Source organism: Mus musculus, chromosome 1 (assembly GCF_000001635.26).
Source record: "Mus musculus strain C57BL/6J chromosome 1, GRCm38.p6 C57BL/6J".
Classification (NCBI taxonomy): Eukaryota; Metazoa; Chordata; class Mammalia; order Rodentia; family Muridae; genus Mus; species Mus musculus.
In genome coordinates, this window is record NC_000067.6 from 40,142,037 (window position 1) to 40,163,599 (window position 21,563).

At 42.9% G+C, this 21,563-nt stretch overlaps 1 long non-coding RNA gene across 1 annotated transcript; it reads left to right on the top strand.

The window, feature by feature from the left end:
• The first annotated feature begins 7,063 nt into the window (after positions 1 to 7,063).
• Gm35741 lies at positions 7,064 to 10,563 on the top strand. The gene is made up of 3 exons (XR_373353.2): positions 7,064 to 7,517; positions 8,126 to 8,222; positions 10,351 to 10,563. It is a non-coding gene; the product is annotated as a predicted gene, 35741 (long non-coding RNA).
• The last annotated feature ends 11,000 nt before the right edge of the window (positions 10,564 to 21,563 follow it).

Below are 21,563 nucleotides of genomic sequence, written 5' to 3' on the forward strand. Positions count from 1 at the left end.
AAGGGACAATTGAGGAAATCAGGAGAAAGGGAAGACAGACCAATGGACCTGAACAGAGGGTGATTAAGAGTGATGGATGGAGGTCCTTATCATGGCAGCCAAGCTCTTGTATGCTGGCATTTTTAGACAGTACAGTTGGCCCTTGGCATCCCTGAATCATCATAGATTCATAGACACATAGACTATTTTTTTATTTATTTATTATGTATTTTCCTCAATTACATTTTCAATGTTATCCCAAAAGTCCCCCATTACCACCCCCCCCCCAACTTCCCTACCCACCCATTCCCATTTTTTGGCCCTGGCGTTCCCCTGTACTGGGGCATATAAAGTTTGTGTGTCCAATGGGCCTCTCTTTCCAGTGATGGCCGACTAGGCCATCTTTTGATACATATGTAGCTAGAGTCAAGAGCTCCGGGTACTGGTTAGTTCATAATGTTGTTCCATCTATAGGGTTGCAGATCCCTTTAGCTCCTTGGCTACTTTCTCTAGCTCCTCCATTGGGAGCCCTGTGATCCATCCAATAGCTGACTGTGAGCATCCACTTCTATGTTTGCTAGGTCCCCTCCTAGTATCTCAAGAGACAGCTATATCTGGGTCCTTACAGCAAAATCTTGCTAGTATATGCAATGGTGTCAGCGTTTGGAAGCTGATTATGGGGTGGATCCCTGGATATGGCAGTCTCTACATGGTCCATCCTTTCATCTCAGCTCCAAACTTTGTCTCTGTAATTCCTTCCATGGATGTTTTGTTCCCAATTCTAAGAAGGGGCACAGTGTCCACACTTTGGTCTTCATTCTTCTAGAGTTTCATGCGTTTGGCAAATTGTATCTTATATCTTGGGTATCCTAAGTTTTGGGCTAATATCCACTTATCAGTAAGTACATATTGTGTGAGTTCCTTTGTGATTGGGTTACCTCGCTCAGGATGATGCCCTCCAGGTCCATCCATTTGCCTAGGAATTTCATAAATTCATTCTTTTTAATAGCTGAGTAGTACTCCATTGTGTAAATGTACCACATTTTCTGTATCCATTCCTCTGTTGAGGGGCATCTGGGTTCTTTCCAGCTTCTGGCTATTATAAATAAGGCTGCTATGAACATAGTGGAGCATGTGTCCTTCTTACTGGTTGGGACATCATCTTGATATATGCCCAGAAGAGGTATTGCTGGATCCTCCGGTAGTACTATGTCCAATTTTCTAAGGAACCGCCAGACTGATTTCCAGAGTGGTTGTACAAGCTTGCAATCCCACCAAAAATGGAGGAGTGTTCCTCTTTCTCCACATCCATGCCAGCATCTGCTGTCACCTGAATTTTTGATCTTAGCCATTCTGACTGGTGTGAGGTGGAACCTCAGGGTTGTTTGATTTGCATTTCCCTGATGATTAAGGATGTTGAACATTTTTTCAGGTGCTTCTCTTCCATTCGGTATTCCTCAGGTGAGAATTCTTTGTTCAGTTCTGAGCCCCATATTTTAATGGGGTTATTTGATTTTCTGGAGTCCACCCTCTTCAGTTCTTTATATATATTGGATATTAGTCCCCTATCTGATTTAGGATAGGTAAAGATCCTTTCCCAATCTGTTGGTGGAATTTTTGTCTTATTGACGGTATCTTTTGCCTTGCAGAAGCTTTGCAGTTTCATGAGGTCCCATTTGTCAATTCTCGATCTTACAGCACAAGCTATTGCTGTTCTATTCAGGAATTTTTCCCCTGTGCCCATATCTTCGAGGCTTTTCCCCACTTTCTTCTCTATAAGTTTCAGTGTCTCTGGTTTTATGTGAAGATCCTTGATCCACTTAGATTTGACCTTAGTACAAGGAGATAGGAATGGATTGATTCACATTCTTCTACATGATAACAACCAGTTGTGCCAGCACCATTTGTTGAAAATGCTGTCTTTCTTCCACTGGATGGTTTTAGCTCCCTTGTCGAAGATCAAGTGACCATAGGTGTGTGGGTTCATTTCTGGGTCTTCAATTCTATTCCATTGGTCTACTTGTCTGTCACTAAACCAGAACCAAGCAGTTTTTATCACAATTGCTCTGTAGTAAAGCTTTAGGTCAGGGATGGTGATTTCACCAGAGGTTCTTTTATCCTTGAGAAGAGTTTTTGCTATCCTAGGTTTTTTGTTTTTCCAGATGAATTTGCAGATTGCTCTTTCTAATTGGTTGAAGAATTGAGTTGGAATTTTGATGGGGATTGCATTGAATCTGTAGATTGCTTTTGGCAAGATAGCCATTTGTACAATGTTGATCCCGCTAATTCATGAGCATGGGAGATCTTTCCATCTTCTGAGATCTTCTTTAATTTCTTTCTTCAGAGACTTGAAGTTCTTATCATACAGATCTTTCACTTCCTTAGTTGAATCATGCCAAGATATTTTATATTATTTGTGACTATTGAGAAGGGTGTTGTTTTCCTAATTTCTTTCTCAGCCTGTTTATTCTTTGTGTAGAGAAAGGCCATTGACTTGTTTGAGTTAATTTTATATCCTGCTACTTCACCGAAGCTGTTTATCAGGTTTAGGAGTTCTCTGGTGGAATTTTTAGGGTCACTTATATATACTATCATATCATCTGCAAAAAGTGATATTTTGACTTCCACTTTTCCAATTTGTATCCCCTTGATCTCCTTTTGTTGTTGAATTGCTCTGGCTAGGACTTCAAGTACAATGTTGAATAGGTATGGAGAGAGTGGACAGCCTTGTCTAGTCCCTGATTTTAGTGGGATTGCTTCAAGCTTCTCACCATTTACTTTGATGTTGGCTACTGGTTTGCTGTAGATTGCTTTTATCATGTTTAGGTATGGGCCTTAAATTCCTGATCTTTCCAAGACTTTTATCATGAATGGGTGTTGGATCTTGTCGAATGCTTTTTCTGCATCTAATGAGATGATCATGTGGTTTTTGTCTTTGAGTTTGTTTATATAATAGATTACGTTGTTGGATTTCCGTATATTAAACCATCCCTGCATCCCTGGAATAAAACCTACTTGGTCAGGATGGATGATTGCTTTAATGTGTTCTTGGATTTGGTTAGCGAGAATTTTATTGAGGATTTTTGCATTTATATGCATAAGGGAAATTGGTCTGAAGTTCTTTATCTTTGTTGGATCTTTCTGTGGTTTAGGTATCAGAGTAATTGTGGCTTCATAGAATGAGTTGGGTAGAGTTCCTTCTACTTCTATTTTGTGGAATAGTTTGTGCAGAACTGGAATTAGATCTTCTTTGAAGGTCTGGTAGAACTCTGCACTAAACCCATCTGGTCCTGGGCTTTTTTTTTTTTTTTTTTTTTTTTTGGCTGGGAGACTATTAATAACTGCTTCTATTTCTTTAGGCGATATGGGACTGTTTAGATGGTCAACTTGATCCTGATTTAACTTTGGTACCTGGTATCTGTCCAGAAATTTGTCCATTTTGTCCAGGTTTTCCAGTTTTGTTGAGTATAACCTTTTGTAGAAGGATCTGATGGTGTTTTGGATTTCTTCAGGATCTGTTGTTATGTCTCCCTTTTCATTTCTGATTTTGTTAATTAGGATGTTGTCCCTGTGCCCTCTAGTGAGTCTAGCTAAGGGTTTATCTATCTTGTTGATTTTCTCAAAGAACCAACTCCTCGTTTGGTTAATTCTTTGAATAGTTCTTCTTGCTTCCACTTGGTTGATTTCACCCTGGAGTTTGATTATTTCCTGCCGTCTCCTCTCTTGGGTGAATTTTCTTCCTTTTTTTCTAGAGCTTTTAGATGTGTTGTCAAGCTGCTAGTGTGTGCTCTTTCCAGTTTCTTTTTGGAGGCACTCAGAGCTATGAGTTTTCCTCTTAGAAATGCTTTCATTGTGTCCCATAGGTTTGGGTATGTTGTGGCTTCATTTTCATTAAACTGTAAAAAGTCTTTAATTTCTTTCTTTATTCCTTCCTTGACCAAGGTGTCATTGAGAAGAGTGTTGTTCTGTTTCCACGTGAATGTTGGCTTTCCATTATTTATGTTATTATTAAAGATCAGCCTTAGTCCATGGTGGTCTGATAGGATGCATGGGACGATTTCAATATTTTTGTATCTGTTGAGGCCTGTTTTGTGACTAATTATATGGATAATTTTGGAGAAGGTCCCTTGAGGTGCTGAGAAGACGGTAAATCCTTTTGTTTTAGGATAAAATGTTCTGTAGATATCTGTTAAGTCCATTTGTTTAATAACTTCTGTTAGTTTCACTGTGTCCCTGTTTAGTTTCTGTTTCCACGATCTGTCCATTGATGAAAGTGGTGTGTTGAAGTATCCCACTATTATTGTGTGAGGTGCAATGTGTGCTTTGAGCTTTACTAATGTGTCTTTAATGAATGTGGCTGCCCTTGCATTTGGAGCATAGATATTCAGGACTGAGAGTTCCTTTGGAGGATTTTACCTTTGATGAATATGAAGTGTCCCAACTTGTCTTTTTTGATAACTTTGCGTTGGAAGTCGATTTTATTCGATATTAGAATGGCTACTACAGCTTGTTTCTTCAGACCATTTGCTTGGAAAATTGTTTTCCAGCCTTTCACTCTGAGGTAGTGTCTGTCTTTTTCCCTGAGATAGGTTTCCTGTAAGCAGCAGAATGTTGGGTCCTGTTTGTGCAGCCAGTCTGTTAGTCTGTCTTTTTATTGGGGGAATTGAGTCCATTGATATTAAGAGATATTAAGGAAAAGTAATTGTTGCTTCCTTTTATTTTTGTTGTTATAGTTGGCATTCTGTTCTTGTGGCTGTCTTCTTTTTGGTTTGTTGAGGGATTACTTTCTTGCCTTTTCTAGGGCATGATTTCTGTCCTTGTATTGTTTTTTTTTCTGTTATTATCCTTTGAAGGGCTGGATTTGTGGAAAGATAATGTGTAAATTTGGTTTTGTCGTGGAATACTTTAGTTTCTTCTTCTATGGTAATTGAGAGTATGGCCGGGTATAGTAGCCTGGGCTGGCATTTGTGTTCTCTTAGTGTCTGTATAACATCTGTCCAGGCTCTTCTGGCTTTCATAGTCTCTGATGAGAGGTCTGGTGTAATTCTGATAGGCCTGCCTTTATATGTTACTTGACCTTTCTCCCTTACTGCTTTTAATATTCTATCTTTATTTAGTGCATTTGTTGTTCTGATTATTATGTGTCGGGAGGAATTTCTTTTCTGGTCCAGTCTATTTGGAGTTCTGTAGGATTCCTGTATGTTCATGGGCATTTCTTTCTTTAGGTTTGGGAAGTTTTCTTCTATAATTTTGTTGAATATATTTTCTGGCCCTTTAAGTTGAAAATCTTCATTCTCGTCAACTCCTATTATCCGTAGGTTTGGTCTTCCCATTGTGTCCTGTATTTCCTGGATGTTTTGAGTTAGGATCCTTCTGCATTTTGTATTTTCTTTGATTGTTGTGCCGATGTTCTCTATGGAATCTTCTGCACCTGAGATTCTCTCTTCTATCTCTTGTATTCTGTTGCTGATGCTCGCATCTATGGTCCCAGACTTCTTTCCTAGGGTTTCTATCTCCAGCGTTGCCTCACTTTGGGTTTTCTTTATTGTGTCTACTTCCCTTTTTAGGTCTAGTATGGTTTTGTTCATTTCCATCACCTGTTCAGATGTGTTTTCCTGTTTTTCTTTAAGGACTTCTACCTGTTTGGTTGTATTTTCCTGTTTATCTTTAAGGACTTGTAACTCTTTAGCAGTGTTCTCCTGTATTTCTTTAAATGAGTTATTAAAGTCCTTCTTGATGTCCTCTACCATCATCATGAGATATGCTTTTAAATCCGGGTCTAGCTTTTCGGTTGTGTTGGGGTGCCCAGGACTAGGTGGGGTGGGAGTGCTGCGTTCTGATAATGGTGAGTGGTCTTGACTTCTGTTAGTAGGATTCTTATGTTTGCCTTTCGCCATCTGGTATTCTCTGGAGCTGTGCAGGATACACTCGGTGGGGTCCTCGAACCAAGATGGCTGTGCAGGATACACTCGGCAGGGTCCCGGAACCAAGATGTCTGCTGCCGATGCTCAGGCAAAGTGTTCCTGCACCGGGAAGATCCCTATCCTCTGGCCGGGAAAATGGCCAGCTGCCTGTGCAGGATATACTCGGAGGGGTCCCGGAACAGAGATGTCTGCTGCCGATGCTCAGGCAAAGCGCTCCGGTGCCGGGCAGATCTCTACCCTCTGGCTGGAAAAGTGGCCAGCTGCCTGTGCAGGATACACTCGGCGGGGTCCCAGAACCAAGATCGACACATAGACTAGTGTCATACACACCACAACATAGACTCAATCAAGGACAGAGAAAAAGCAGGTGGGGCCACCTCTGATAAGTGCTGAGCAAGGGCAGTGCTTTGTTGTCATCATTCCCCAATTGATACAAATAGCAATCACAACACACTCATTATTCTCCAAATGATACAAATTAACTATCGCAACATGGACAAAGAAACAGAGACCAGTGCTTCAACTACCTGCCATGGGTGTCATATTCATTTTAGAGATGGGTGGGGGGTGAGGTCAGGAAACTTCAGCCTCCTGTTCAAGTTTCCATGGCCAGTTAATGACTACAGAACTCACATTCTTACCATTATGCTCCAGAGGCCTTGTCACTATATATTAAGTCACAATCACAAAAATGTAACAAGACATACATGGACATTAATACCAACACTGCTCTGGTATTTTCTTAATAATCATCTAGTTTTTCCAGTCACAAAAGTGATGGTAAACGTCTGGCTCTGCTACAGTACTGAAAGAAGGGGGTGTCAAGTCACTGGGATGAATGGACATGACTAGTGTTCCTCCCAAGCATAAATTAGTTAGAGTGATGTCTGAGAGGCACTGTTGTAGATTGTTGGCTGTAATCAGGATATTGGGTAACTGATAATAATCTGGATATAAACATGCCTGTGAATCTCTTGCTACTTCTTCCATAAACAAGTAGGTATAGGGGCCAGGAGATATAGGACTTGGTAGAGCAGTTGCATAGCATACACAGGCCTTGGGTCCTCTCTCCTCAGCACTACACACAGCCACATAGACAGAGACACACATACACAGAGACATACACAGACACATAGACAGAGACACACATACACAGAGACATACACAGACACATAAGCACATGCACACAACACAGAATAGCAATCTCCTTTGCTTAACTCTGATCTGGACCCAATGATTTGTTTGACCAATAAGGAGAGAGATGTGAGTCTGGGATGTCCAGAGTATTTCCATGGCAATCCACATAGCATAGGACCCAGGCTCTCTCTAATATTAAAACACTGGTTCTTGGAATCTCAAGTGGTCACTGAAGATACCTGGCATCCAGAGGCTCCACATTGGAAAGGCCCAGCTCAATGCTTCAGCAGGTGCCAGCTCAGAACCTTAGCCAGCATTCCAGCTGTCCTCACCGTGCCAACTGTGTGAGAACCTACCCTGTTCTAGCCCAGGGCCACAGAGTAGCCACTGTTGATGGCACCCAGAATGGACGAATCAAGCAGGCTGAGGCCTGTTGAGTTACTGACCCAGAGAAAGAAGAGGCTCACAGCATTCTTGGTAAGTTTCCAAGCTTTGTGGTGATTATTTAATAATAGGTAAATACAACATGGCTCTGTGTCCCAATTCCTCTGCTCACTGATATATCACACTTCTTAGGTTTCCTTCTCTTCTCTTCTCTTCTCTTCTCTTCTCTTCTCTTCTCTTCTCTTCTCTTCTCTTCTCTTCTCTTCTCTTCTCTTCTCTTCTCTTCTCTTCTCTTCTCTTCTTTCTCTTCTCTTCTCTTCTCCTTCCTTCCTTCCTTCCTTCCTTCCTTCCTTCCTTCCTTCCTTCCTTCCTTCCTTTTTTTGGTTTTTCCAGACAGGGTCTCTCTGTATTGTCCTGGCTGTCCTGGAACTCACTCTGTAGACCAGGCTGTCCTCAACCTCAGAAATTTGCCTGCCTCTGCCTCCCGAGTGCTGGGATTAAAGGTGTATGCCCCACTGCCCGGCTATGACACTTCTTAGGAAGATATCCACTGTACTTACATTTGTGTCAAATGCTAGCTTGAAACTTATTTGGACTAAAGTGTGATGTCCTTACATTTAGTCACCATTGGGGGAGTTTGGAAGTCTCTCTAAACTGCCTGGATTGATCTATTTACTTATTTACAATTTTCCTATGCTGAGGACTGCATTCAGGACAGTGTGCACTCAAGGTTATCACTCTACAACTGGTCCCACGTCTGGATCTTTGGATCAAGCACCTGAGCAACCTGCCCTGCAGGTAGGTGGATACACATTTCATCTTATTATTAATCCACATTCTTATTATTGGGCTCTACCTGGTGGCTGCACGTCTTAAAGCCCACAAAATCTGTCCCTGTTGTGAGCAGCTTCTATGAGCTCTTGGGAAGAAAATACTAATGGTAGATGTGTTTTCCAGGATGTAAAGGAGAGAGTAGAAAAAAACTTGGGGGGATCCCCACAGTGGAGGAGGCAAGGAAGATAGGAGACTTGCAGAGCTCATGTTGGTGTTGGAGGACGAAGGTTTTTAGAGGAGGCATTGGTGTCCCGAGTAAACAGGTGTCCAAGAGACAGAAATGAAGTTGATATCAGGGCCTCCTACCTTCCAGGTGCCCTCTAAGGTTATATTTATGATTATCCAAAGTTATGGCTGAGGTAACAGGAATGTATATATCTATTACATCTATATATTTATACACTTATATCTGTCCCTGTTCCTCACCACAGGAACATTTATTTGACCATCATGATGCTTGTGTTTTATATATATACATACACACATATATATACACACATATATTATATATTATACACTTGTACATATATACATATATATACATGTACATATATACATACACACATATACATATATATACATGTATATATACATATACACACATGTACACATATACATATATATACATATATAAACACACATCTATATATACATATAACATATATAATGTATTATATATCACATACCATATATAATATATTATTACATATCATATTACATATACATTATACTTATCATATATTTTACATTATATATTGTGTATTATATATTAATTATATATTATATATATGTATGTGTGTGTATTATTGTGAGGAGGAACTTTGCTTGCATTGGTTATTATGATTTAATAAAGTAGCTTGTCACTTTGGGGACACAGGCATGATGTGGCTCACTTTAGCCACCTTCTGATGAGTCCTTTATCTGGGTGAGGAATCTCTTGTAAAAATATTTGATCTCTCTTTCTCACTCTTCTTCCTTCCTTCCTTCCTTCCTTCCTTCCTTCCTTCCTTCCTTCCTTCCTTTCTCTCTCTCTCTCTCTCTCTCTCTCTCTCTCTCTCTCTCTCTCCCTCTCTCTCTCTCTCTCTCTCACCTTCCCACTTTTCAGTAATACTGGATTGTCAGAAATGGCTGCTTCTGATTTTAAGACCATCCAGTTTATTTTAATGCCTTAGTCACATGGTTCAAGCTTCCTTTACTTCCTGCTGTGTGCTCATGAATGTGAGAAACAAGGCCCTTGCTCTGTGATAACCACATTCAAGAGACTAGCAAAAGTGAAAGGTTTTTTAATTTATTTTTATTTTGTTAGTTCAAATATAATTACATCATTCATTCCCCCTCCTTGCCATCTCCATACAACCCTTCCCAGCCCCCACTCCCTTTCAAATCCTTGAGCTCTTTTTCTTTTATTGCAATTATCACGCACATGCACACATACACATACAGACACAAACATACACACACACATACACATATACAAACACATGCGCACATGCATACACACATGCATGCACACATGTGCACACATATACACATGCACACACACATGCATATGTGTACAAACGCGCATACACATATGCATGCATGTGCACACACAACCACTACAAAGAGCTTTCCCACAACTGACTGTTACCCCTGTAATCCTCTTGGCTTGGAAAGGAATTGAGGCAGAGGAGGCAAAAGTCTCACTCAGGACCTGAGTTCTGATAGACTCTCCCTGTCCTCTATCTCCTGGGATTTATTCTCTGTGTGCACACCCACAGTCTTTTGCTGTGTTTCTGAGACTCTCTTTCAGCCTCATTATGTCTTTTTTTAGATGTGGTCCTCTAAAGTTCACAGAATTTTCCAAATATGGCCAAAGCTGGGTCCGTGGAAACACAGCGGTGGTTTGTGTCTGACAGAGGCCTCTACCTTCCGCCCCTTGACTGGTGTGGGGGTTGGGGGACTGTCTCCATGAAATTACTGTGATGACCTCTAGGTCTGTTTTCAGGGACACATGAGTAAGACGGAGACCTTTATCTTATAAAAATAGTGTAGATGACATATCTGGAAGAAAATGTAAGGGAAAATGTAATGGCTATTCCTCTATTTTCAGATCTTCCCCAGAGTTTATCAGCTTGGCATCGTGCTATCTGGGAGATGAAGAGTAATCATTTGGTCAGACTTCCCAGTGCACTCCCTCTGTAGGCCATGGAGAAGTATTTATTTCTTGGGGGTTGGGTCGGCTCCCAAGCTTCCTGTGTCGGCTTACTAGATGCCTGCATTCCTGCTGGTTCCAGTTTGAAGTCAGGCTGGAATGGGAATGTCTCTGAAGTAGCATCAGAACTCGGATTTGGAAGAGAGGTGATGGTTTCCATGCAAGGGTAGTTTACCAAGATCTGGGTTTTCTTCTCAGGCAAATCAGAAATTGTAATATACACATTAAATATGTGTGTGTGTGTATATGTGTGTGTACATATATATTTATATACAATTATGATGTATTTAAATCAGATTTATTATTACAACCCCCCAAACTCTGTTTGACATTGATAAAAAATAAAGTGGCTTTGTTGATATGAAGGAAATATGTGAGAGTTGCTCACAGTGAAGTGGCACATTGTCAGGCACTAAGGTGCCACTTGGGGTCTGAGTTAGTCACAGGCAATTCATAAATAAGGAATCACTTATTGGAATTAGGGAGTTTTTTTCCATTAGATAAGATTAAATTATAGGAACACATGACATAGTCATCTATCCAAAGGAAATGAAGCTGTTCATTTGTAGACGAATGGAGAAGTAAAGATATAATATCACTATGTAATGGAATACTACTGTGCCTTTAAAAAGAAGGGGTTTGGTCATCTGTGACAGAATAATATCGTATGAGAAGTAAGCCCAAAACAAGAAGACTAACTTTACGTGGTCTCACTTCTATAGAGAATCCGCTCATTAATTTGAACTGAGAAAAGAAAAAGTGAATGATAGAGACCAGAGTCCATAGAAAGAGGTGGTAAGGATCTGCAGCTTTTTAAGAGAAGCAATGCAAGATTTTGCTGAAAGGACCCAGATATAGCTGTCTCTTGTGAGACTATGCCGGGGCTTAGCAAACACAGAAGTGGATGCTCACAGTCAGCTATTGGATGGATCACAGGGCCCACAATGGAGGAGCTAGAGAAAGTACCCAAGGAGCTAAAGGGATCTGCAATCCTATAGGTGGAACAACAATATGAACTAACCAGTATTCCCCGGAGCTCTTGACTGTAGCTGCATATGTATCAGAAGATGGCCTAGTCGGCCATCACTGGAAAGAGAGGCCCATTGGACAAGCAAACTTTATATGCCTCAGTACAGGGGAACGCCAGGGCCAAGAAGTGGGAGTGGGTGGGTTGGGGAGTGGGTAGGGTAGCGTGTGGGAGACTTTTGGGATAGCATTGGAAATGTAAATGAAATAAATACTTAATTAAAAAAAATAAAAAAAGAGAAGCAATGCAAAATTTCAGACAGGAGGAGTATGTACAAAACACTGGCTTTATTAAAATAATAATGAAAATGGTCTCTGGTAGCACTTTCATAACAAGCACTTAATGGAGGTGTTTGTTTGGGGAAGCCAAAGGTACCATTTTTCCCAACGGTCTGTTTCCTCTATTTTAAATTCCTTTTATCCTTGTGAAAACATGAAGTGGCAACCATTTTAGCCTATTCTTCATGTCCAGGTATCCAATTGCTTTTCAGAATGGCATGCATCAGACTAGAAGTAACATGGTGGTATGTGACTGATTACCACCGGGATGGGTAGATTCCAACGCTTGCTCAGGCCATTCGGTCTGGTAGCGACTGTATACGTTAAAACCCCACAGAAGGCAGCCTGTCTCAGAAAGTCACTTTCAAAGAGATGCTGTGGTAGTTTGTATAAGTTCGGCCTAAGGAGTGGTACTATTTGGAGGTGTGGTCTTGTTAGAGTAGGTGTGGCCTTATTGGAATAGGTGTGGCCTTGTTGGAGTATGTGTGTCACTGTGGTTGTGGGCTTTAAGACCCTTGTCCTAGCCGCCTGGAAGCCAGTTTTTCTCCTGGCTGCCTTCAGAACAAGAGGTGGAACACTCATCTCCTCCATCCCTGTGCCTGCCTGGATGCTGCCATGCTTCCACCTTGATGATAGTGGACTGAACCTTTGAACCTGTAAGACAGACACAATTAAATGTTGTCCTTATAAGAGTTGCCTTGGTCATAGTATCTGTTTACAGCAGTAAAACCTAAGACAGATGGAGGTATAGAATGAGTGTCTGTCACTTAAGAAAGGTTTAAGTCAGTTGTTGGGTGTATCTATGATGATGCTCTGGGTCTTGGCATAATGGTGCTTATATTTTTATGTTAATTTGGGTCCCCCAAACTGTTTGTACAAGAATGCATGTCTGCATGTAAGACACTGAGGGACCCTGTCCCCAGTTGGTTCTGATTGGTAAATAAAGTTGCTGGTAGCCGATGGCTGAGCAGGGCAAACAGAGTCAGGACTTTTAGGATTCCCTGGTGAGGGAGAGGGAGAAGGAGAAGGAAGAAGAGATGCCAAGTCTGAGAAGGTGAGGGACAGAGAGCATGGCTGCCATGGAGGAGCCAGGGGATCTCGGCCCAGGAGGGATGCATCACGGGTCCAGGGCAGCCGAGGTGGAATATAGGATTTCCTGAGTATTAAGTCGGGATTATCAGAGGGAGGTGGATTAGCCACATGGAGGTTAGGAAGTGGCCCAGCCATTGAGCTGATTAAGGCATATCAGAATATAAAGACTGTGTGTGTCTTTCACTCAGGAACTTACTGGGGCCAGTAGTGAGGCACAAGCCGCCACAGGGACTATTTTATATATAAGCAATATAATAAATATTGCTATAGAATGCCACGTTTCTGACTTGCAGAACAGATTTGAGTTGGAGACCTTTTAAACATCTCAGGCTGACTTTTTAAGATTAAAATACTCCAGGAAGTCGCTTGTTTCCATTTGAGATTTTTTTTTTTTGCACAGCATTATTTTTATTAGATTTTTCTTTATATACATTTCAAATTTCAAATGCTATCCTGAAAGTTCCCTATACCCTCCCCCGCCCTGCTCCCCTACCCACCCACTACCGCTTCTTGGCCCTGGCATTCCCCTGTACTGGGGCATATAAAGTTTGCATGACCAATGGGCCTCTCTTCCCAATGATGGCTGACTAGGCCATCTTCTGCTACCTATGCAGCTAGGGACACGAGCTCTGCGGGTATTGGTTAGTCATTTGAGATGTTTTAAGTGAACACCTGCAAATTGCTTTCCACCCTGGGAAAGTCTGTTTCCCACAGCTAATACAGCAAGCATTTGGAGGGACAGTCACACAACATTTCCTGTTGATACCCGGGAAAGTGGGAAGGCAGAACATTACTTCTGGATACAACAGATGTGTCAGATCCCCTGTGGGGACAAGTGAAATCTGTATGATTCACCTTCTAAGTCAAGTAAAAAACTGAGATGCAGGAAAACAGTGATAGATGTCAGCAGCTTGTTAGACCAGGACACATGGGGCCGCCTTCAGTCTTCTATCAACAGACACTCTCCTCTTGCTGAAGGTGGGCACCAGCCAATGCTTTGAGATCCAATGTTGATGATCAGCTGATTTGCATTTTTTCTTTTTTTTTTTTTTTTTTTTTTTTTTTTGAGACAGGGTTTCTCTGTGTAGCCCTGGCTGTTCTGGAACTCACTCTGTAGACCCGGCCTCGAACTCAGAAATCCATCTGCCTCTGCCACCCAAGTGCTGGGATTAAAATCGTGCTCCACCACTGCCCGGCTGATTTGCATTTTTTAACAAACACCCCAGGATAGAAAGATTCACAGTACCAAAGCCAAAAAGTTCAACTAGTTTGTCATTTCTCTTCTTAGGCGGAATAAAATGCAATAGAGGGGGTATTGTCAACATCCAGTTACGGAACCCAGATCAAATGTGGTTGGTATGGGAAGTACTGTCCTCGTGTGGCTGTGTGTACTTGTCAAAGTTCAGTCTTCCAGAGTTTGTTTTTTCTATTGCCTCAGTAAACACTATGACCCAGAACAACTCCGGGAACAAAGAGTATTCTTACAGCTTTCGTCCACCCTGAAGCAAGTTCAGGGCAAGAAGTCAAGACAGGAACATGGAGGAAGAAACTTAAGCAGAAGCCAAGGAGGAACGGTGATTATGAGCTTGCTTTCTATGGCTTGCTTAGCTTGCTTTCTTCTACAACTTAGGACCACCATCCCAGCAGTGGGGTCCCCACAGCGGACTGCGACCTGCCCCATTGACCACTAATCAAGATGTTTTCCCTCATGGCCTTGCCTATAGGTCAAGGTGATGAAGGCATTTTTCTCAGTGGGAGTTTCCTCATCTCGGATGACCATGGCTTTTGTCAAGTTGGAAAGCAAAACAAAAAATAGCCAATTAGCACAGCAGGTCTGCGGTTTGAAGAATCCGGGAAGAAGGAGTCTGAACACTCAGAGGGCTTACCCAGTGTGCCTCTCTCAGAGACATAGCTATATTGTGGGAAAGCCTTTGGGGTCTTCAGAGAATCTTGAATTGAAGCCAGAACGAACCTCAGCTTGGTTGAAGATAAAAGATGACTAGGTTCCCAGGGCAGCTCATTGAATTCCATAATACCTGATTGCCTTGCCATTGGCTTGTGGCAGTGGCTATGGGGTTACTTAAGCATCTAAGGCACCACAGGGAGCAGGAGACTGGTATCCATGGCACGCAATGCTAATTTGGTAAAGCCCTGAGAAGTGTGGTTCTTGAATAAAGTCCTAGCCTGATTGTATTGTTGATACTGGAGACGTTTTCTTTAACTTCCCTCTCTTTCCTTACCTATAACATTGACATGATTTTATTGGCTAATTCGAAAGTTCTGAGAGAGGATTGAATGAGATATTGCAAGTAAGACCCTTGGAAGTCAACTATCATCACCACCCACTTGGCAAACTCTTATGTTGAAGGATCAGATAGTAAATATCTGTCATTTCTGACCACGTGGTCTCCTCGGTTGGGCTGTAACTGCTTGAAAGTAGACACATGTAAACAAAGGTTCATGATTGTTTTCCGATTAAACTTTGTTTCTAAAAATAGACGTGAGGCTGGGGTAGAGACGGTGCTTAGTGGATAGAGCACCCGTTGCATGAACAATCGCTTGAGTTTGCATCCCCACAACTTGTGTGTGAATTGGGGGCATGGATTTCTCACCAAGTACTAGCATGTAGTGAAAGTTTAAAAAATTATGAAGGATGGACTATATTTTCAAAGGGATCTTAGTGGTGAGTGTTGGATGTGTCTAACTTTTCAACAACATCCCAGTCAAGGAGACAGATGATCGCTTAACAGCAGGCCTCCACTGAAAGCATCCTTCAGAGGTAGAGAGAGCAATGGCTGGAGCAAGAGCAGCCTTTAGAAAGGCAAGAGGACACTACGGCAAGCTCCATCCAAAGGCAAACATCTGTATCCAAAGACATCTTTTAAAACTCACCAGCCCTACAAGAAAACTCTTCACGCTGGTGTACAGCTCTCTCCTTTGCTGTGCTCTGTGTTCCCAAATCTTCTCAGCCACAGTTGCTCCAAAGGGATTTTTGACTCTTTGCTGACTCTTGGGTTTCTTCACAGAGGAAGAGCTGTCTGGTCCTCTGTAAGGAGCCTATTCACACCCTGACATTCACACATGCAGCTTCCCAATACAGAGATGATTAAAACGAGTTCTTTTAAGACACGGAGGAGCTGCTGGAAGCAGAGACAGTGAGAGTTATATGAATACTCCATCGGATAAATGAAGAAAAGTCCATAAAGCAGAACAAAGTGCTCAAAGGATGGCCCTCTGGGGACATTCAGTGGCGTGATTAAGACAAACAGTACAGCCATCCATGCGGTCCCTAGAATGTTCACTGTCATGCATTGATAGGCACCATAGCACACGATCCCTAGAAAGAGGTCCCACATTTGTAAAACTCCACAAAAAATTGAGGACGGGGAACCATGTGGCCATGCAAAGGTGGCTGTCCTCCGGTTGGGAGCAACATTGAACGAGGAGGGGAGGATTGTCAGAGGTGGCGGTGGCTGCATATTTGATTGAATCGCTTCAGAACATTGGAGATAGCTTCCAGGGAAGCTACTGAAGCAAGGGGAGGAAATGAGACTCCAGGCTGTCCATCTTCAATGTCTTCTTTTTATCGATGCTGGCATCTCTTGGGTAGTTATTAGTTTTCCAGAGCATCTACTGTGACATGGGCTTTATGAAGCTGCTGTGATTGACGGGGTCAGTTGTGTATTCTCCGACGGAGAAGAGACACTTTGGTGAAGGGTTAATTTGTGATCTGTCTGTGTGTGTCTGTGCATACAGCAGTGACATGGACATGCAAAGTCACAAGTTGGTTTCTCTTTCCTCTTTGAAATGGGCAGGGACCTCAGTGCTCATTTAAGGCTTATTCATCGTGTCAATCATTGTACTATTATTTTTCTAGAACAATAATTATTCAGAAAAAAAGTAAAAGAAATTTTCTAGGCACCTGAAATGGAGAGCAAACAAACTATGGAAGTAAGTCTTAATTCTTAATACAGATGAGACAAGAGAGAGGGCTTAATGTTCTTGTCCATAAAGATCACCATAAGGTTTCAGTGTTAACTGATTGCCAGTGTGAGGTCTCTTTTTTTCCCCTGTATGTTTATGGGTGTCTTGCTTGCATGCATGTCTGTGTACCACAGGCAGAGACCAGACAAGGGTATCAGATTCCCTGCGATTGGATAACAGATGGTTGTGAGCCACTATACAAGTGCCGGAATTTAGGACGTAGCTCCTCTGTGAGAGCAGCCAGTGCTCTTAACCACTGAGCCACCTCTGCAGCTCCATCTCTGAGGTCTCAAACAGTCATAACCTACCTCAGTGCCCTCTCTTATTTAAGTCTTTGGAGTCTGCAACTAAGATCACTTGGTGTGGCCTCAGAGATGGCTGCACGCTCAAGCACTCATCTGTAGATTTTGATGGTCACAACAAAACATGTCTTTTGGTGACATGGGCAAACTCTTCTGGAGAGGTTGAGGAACTGGGCAAGGAAGGATCTTTGGACCCTTGTATAAGCTGTTCTGTGTTCTCCATCTGCCTCAGCAGACTTTAAACAAAAACCTGCCTCCCATGGAGACTGGAGTTTCATGTCTGCCCCTCCCTGCGTGTTCCTTTTTATGTGGCAGCATGAGACAAAGTCACGTCAAGGAAGGGAGGGCTTTCTGACTCTCTGCTTGAGAGGATAGAGATACAGTCTGTCTCAGCGAGCAGGTTATTGCAGCAGGAACATGCCGCAGGAAGTTACACGTTTCCCGCTGCATGTATGGTCTGGAAGTAAAGGATAGACTGGAAGTGGGTCTGGCCTATAGAACTATGGCTCACCCCAATAACTGACTTGCTCCAGTGCTTGGCGACCTCTCAAAGGTTCTACAAAACTGACCACCACCAGAGACCACGGTTCAAATCCCCAAGCCTATGGGGCCGGTTAGCACTCAGACCACAGCACTCATAAGTTGCTTTTGGCCAGTTGAGTTCTCTAATCCTGACTTCTTTAATTTTTTATATGAAGCCTTAATGTGTTCCTTGGTTTCTTGTCTTATTCGTCATCCCCCTCCCCCTGCAACGATAAACTTATAGCTACTTAAAAGCTCCTGTTAATGGGCAGAAATCCTGGAAGGGAATTTTCAAATTTGGCTGGTCTGCCCTCACACTCTGAGAGATAGCAATGTTGCCTCTCCCTGACCCAAGAAACATCCAGGACAGTCGCAATCGGCTTTGCATTATCACAATGAAATGCCAGAGGTGGGCTAACCATATAAAGAAAAGGACTCTATTTAGCTTACAGTTCAAGAAGCCAGAAGTCCAATTGGCCTGGCACAGGCCCTGGCAAGAGCTCCCCAGGCAGCTGGGTTATTCCACGTTGGGTGGCAATGGTGGGAAGACACGGCAGTGAGTGATTGTGACCCAATTGGGAAGCCAGAGAGCTGGACAGAGATGGGCTTGGGTTTTCATCGCAACACTCTGAGAACGAGCAACCAAGGAGACCCTCTTAGTCCTTTAAAGACTCCCACCAGGCTCTGTCTTCTAATGTTTCCATATCCATCAACGACTACCACCACCCTGGGAAACCAGGCTTCTTGTTTTGAGGAATGCACTGTATGGAAACCATCAGTCACACTGAGGGAAGACGACTGCCACATGTGCAGTATGTGTCCTGTGTATAAACAGGATTTAACAGGCAGGTTGGAGCTGGCTGCAGACAACGACAAGATTAAGTTATTATTTCCTAAATATGATCTCTTTCCTTCCAAGTCTGTGCATTTACAAACAAACATATATTTAAACATATATATGTATATGTATACACACACACATATATACACACATACATACATAGATATATGTATATGTGTGTGTGTGTGTAGTATATATATTCTTATTTAGGTATAAATATAAGTAAGATAGTAATTTAATCTCAGCTGTAAAAATGATCCATTTAGCAGTGTCTACCAAGAACTTTAAACCAATTTGTGAGACAGGAGCATTATGAGGGCTGGGGATATAGCTCTGTGATAGGGCACTTGCCTAGCACGCACAAAGCCCTCAGATCTCTAGTGCTGCCAGAAGATTCAAACAACTGCATTTTACAATTATAATGATGTCTTAAAACTGGGGGATGCCAGGGTGAGGAAACCTGACTTGTCCATGGCCATATGAGTGCCACCGCACCTGTAGGTGTCCTGATATAATCTGGCACTAGCTTTACACAAAATTTGGAAAGATTATGAAGTTTAGAGGCAACATGCTCTGCAGGGCAGTGCGGTATTGCTGTCTGTGCTTTGTCACTGGATGGTGCCCATGTGACCTTGGGCACACCACTGTCACTGTTCAGCCCTCTGATTTTGGTTTGTGAAGCCAGAGTTTTCCTAAGTGATTCTTACAAAGCCAAGAGTGCCTGGCGGCAGCACCTGAGTGCAGAGTAACTCTCAGACCTGAGTCCAGTCTAAGAGTGCAGAGACCGGAAAGCACAGGCCCGAAGCCTGGGGCACGGTCCTGTGTCCTCCCCGAGTGACAGTCACAGGAAATCAGACAGAACGCTATGTGAAGCACTGTTGTTTCTCCTTCACTGAAAGGGTTTGACTGTGGACAGGAAGTGAACCGTACCTCTGCATGTCTCTCTGCACTGTGAGGCTATTATAAACTCACATCTGGCTCATAGTGGTGTCCTGTGTGCCAGACCAGCCATGGCCACGGCTTCTTCTAGAGGCTTCAGGTTAACATGAGAATGGCTTGGGAATCTAGGCCAGTGCTCAGGAGACACAGCCAGAGACACAGTCAGCATCCCATACCGGACAGTCCATAGCAGCAACTAGGATTTCCAGAGAAGCTTGCCGTCAGCTTCTCAAAAGCGCTTCTGTGGTTTTTAATACCACAGCATAACTGCTTCTCTAAGGGCACGGAAGGTGCTGTGGGCCCAAGGAATATTCCCTCCTTTGGGGTTGTTTCTTTTGGATAATATTTAGCCTAGGTGGGGGGAAACAGATTTCTGGAAAGACTCTATTTTATTGTTTTGCTAAGGGTGCACTTCAAATTTAGATCCAATGAGCAGGCAACTTTCTTATTAATGTATTTTTAAAAAGTAATATTTCATGTCGTTTTCACTTAGGCATTTTTTTTGTGCCTTCTTCTTCAGAGGAGTCAGAATCTGCAGAGGAATAAATATATAATTTTTTTTTTTTTTACACAACTCTAGCTAGAGTTATAAACCCTCATACCTAAATGTTCACACTATCGAAGTTTTCATTTTAACTGCAACTTACCTCAACTAGAGCGGGAGATTCACAGATAGAACGGAACAGTGCAGGCATGCCTAGGTTTAGGGTCAGTGGGGAGTGACGTCTTGATGGCTCTCCAGCAGGTTCTCTTCAAACAGGAGGCCCAGTGGCCATGGTAACTCAAGTTATACTTTACGCTTTCACAGCAACCCACATGAGAATAGAAAATTCTCCCTAATATATCTGCCTAAAAGAGCCCAGCCCAGGTACTGTATTCCTCTCTAGACTAGTTCCTAGAGCCAAGGGGGTGGTCATATCTCATCGATGACGCTGGGGTGGCATGTCCTCATTCATCTGGCAGTCCCAACAGTATGAGTTTGTCTCACCCTCCACAGCTCTCTCATTTGGATAACAGCGAGAAGAACGCTGGTTTAGTCCTGAAGGGCCACCATGTAGGGAAGCCATTGGGATTATTTTCATCTCTCCCGTGCTTGACCTTCTGGGGGGGGGGGGGACAACGATGCACTCCTAGGAGTAAGGTTTAGGTGTCTGCCATTATGAAAAAAAAAACCCCAAAACTAGGTGGGAATAAGAAGCTTCAAACACATCCTCAGAGGATCCCGAGGCCCTTGCTGGTGTCTCTGTGGGCTGTGGCTGGTGTCTGGGCAGACCTTTTGCTGTTAGCACTCTCGACACACTTGCCACTGTGGCTTCTGATGCAGGGCTGTTCACACAGACTCTGAGGTAGGTGCTTGCTTTTCCTCTTCAGAAAAGAGGGAATTGGCATCATGGCGTGTCACTCTGCTAAGGAAAGCCCCTCCACAGGGAGACAAGTTGCCCTCACTTTCTCAGGATTGTACAGAGATTGTAGGTGAAATTCCCCTTTCTGTGAGTTTTTTTTTTTTATTTTGAAGACAAGAGAAAAGAAAGATGATTGGCAGAAAAATAAATAATCTGATGTCTTCATTATTGAAGCCTAGGACGATTCCACACTCTCCCTTGGTGGGGGAGTTGCACAGCCCTTGGCTATGGTGAGGAACAGCCTCTGACTATGGTGGGGGACAGCCTCTGACTGTGGTAGGGGATAGCCTCTGACTATGGTGGGGGACAGCCTCTGACTGTGGTAGGGGACAGCCTCTGACTGTGGTGGGAGACAGCCTCTGACTGTGGTAGTAGCAGTAAGGCTGAAAGTCTTTTGAGCCACTAAGTGTCTCATGCTAGCTAAGACCAACTTCTTGAGTTGTTGCAACCCTAGATGCCTTTTTTCCCAGATTCAGTTTGGGATTTCTCTTCAGGCCCTTAGGAATCCAGGACTTGGTTATCAACAGAACTCTCCCTCATGCATCCTGAGGTTTAGACCTCACCTAAAACAGAGATCTGAGGCCTTTTCTCCCCTTTATGCAGGACAGTATCTTTTGGCAGATCTTTTAGGTCACACACCCCTGTCCACTTAGGAACAAACAGTCTCTCCCATGTTTTCAAATGTCCTTTGACCCCCTTTCAAGTGACATTGACCTCCTTCAA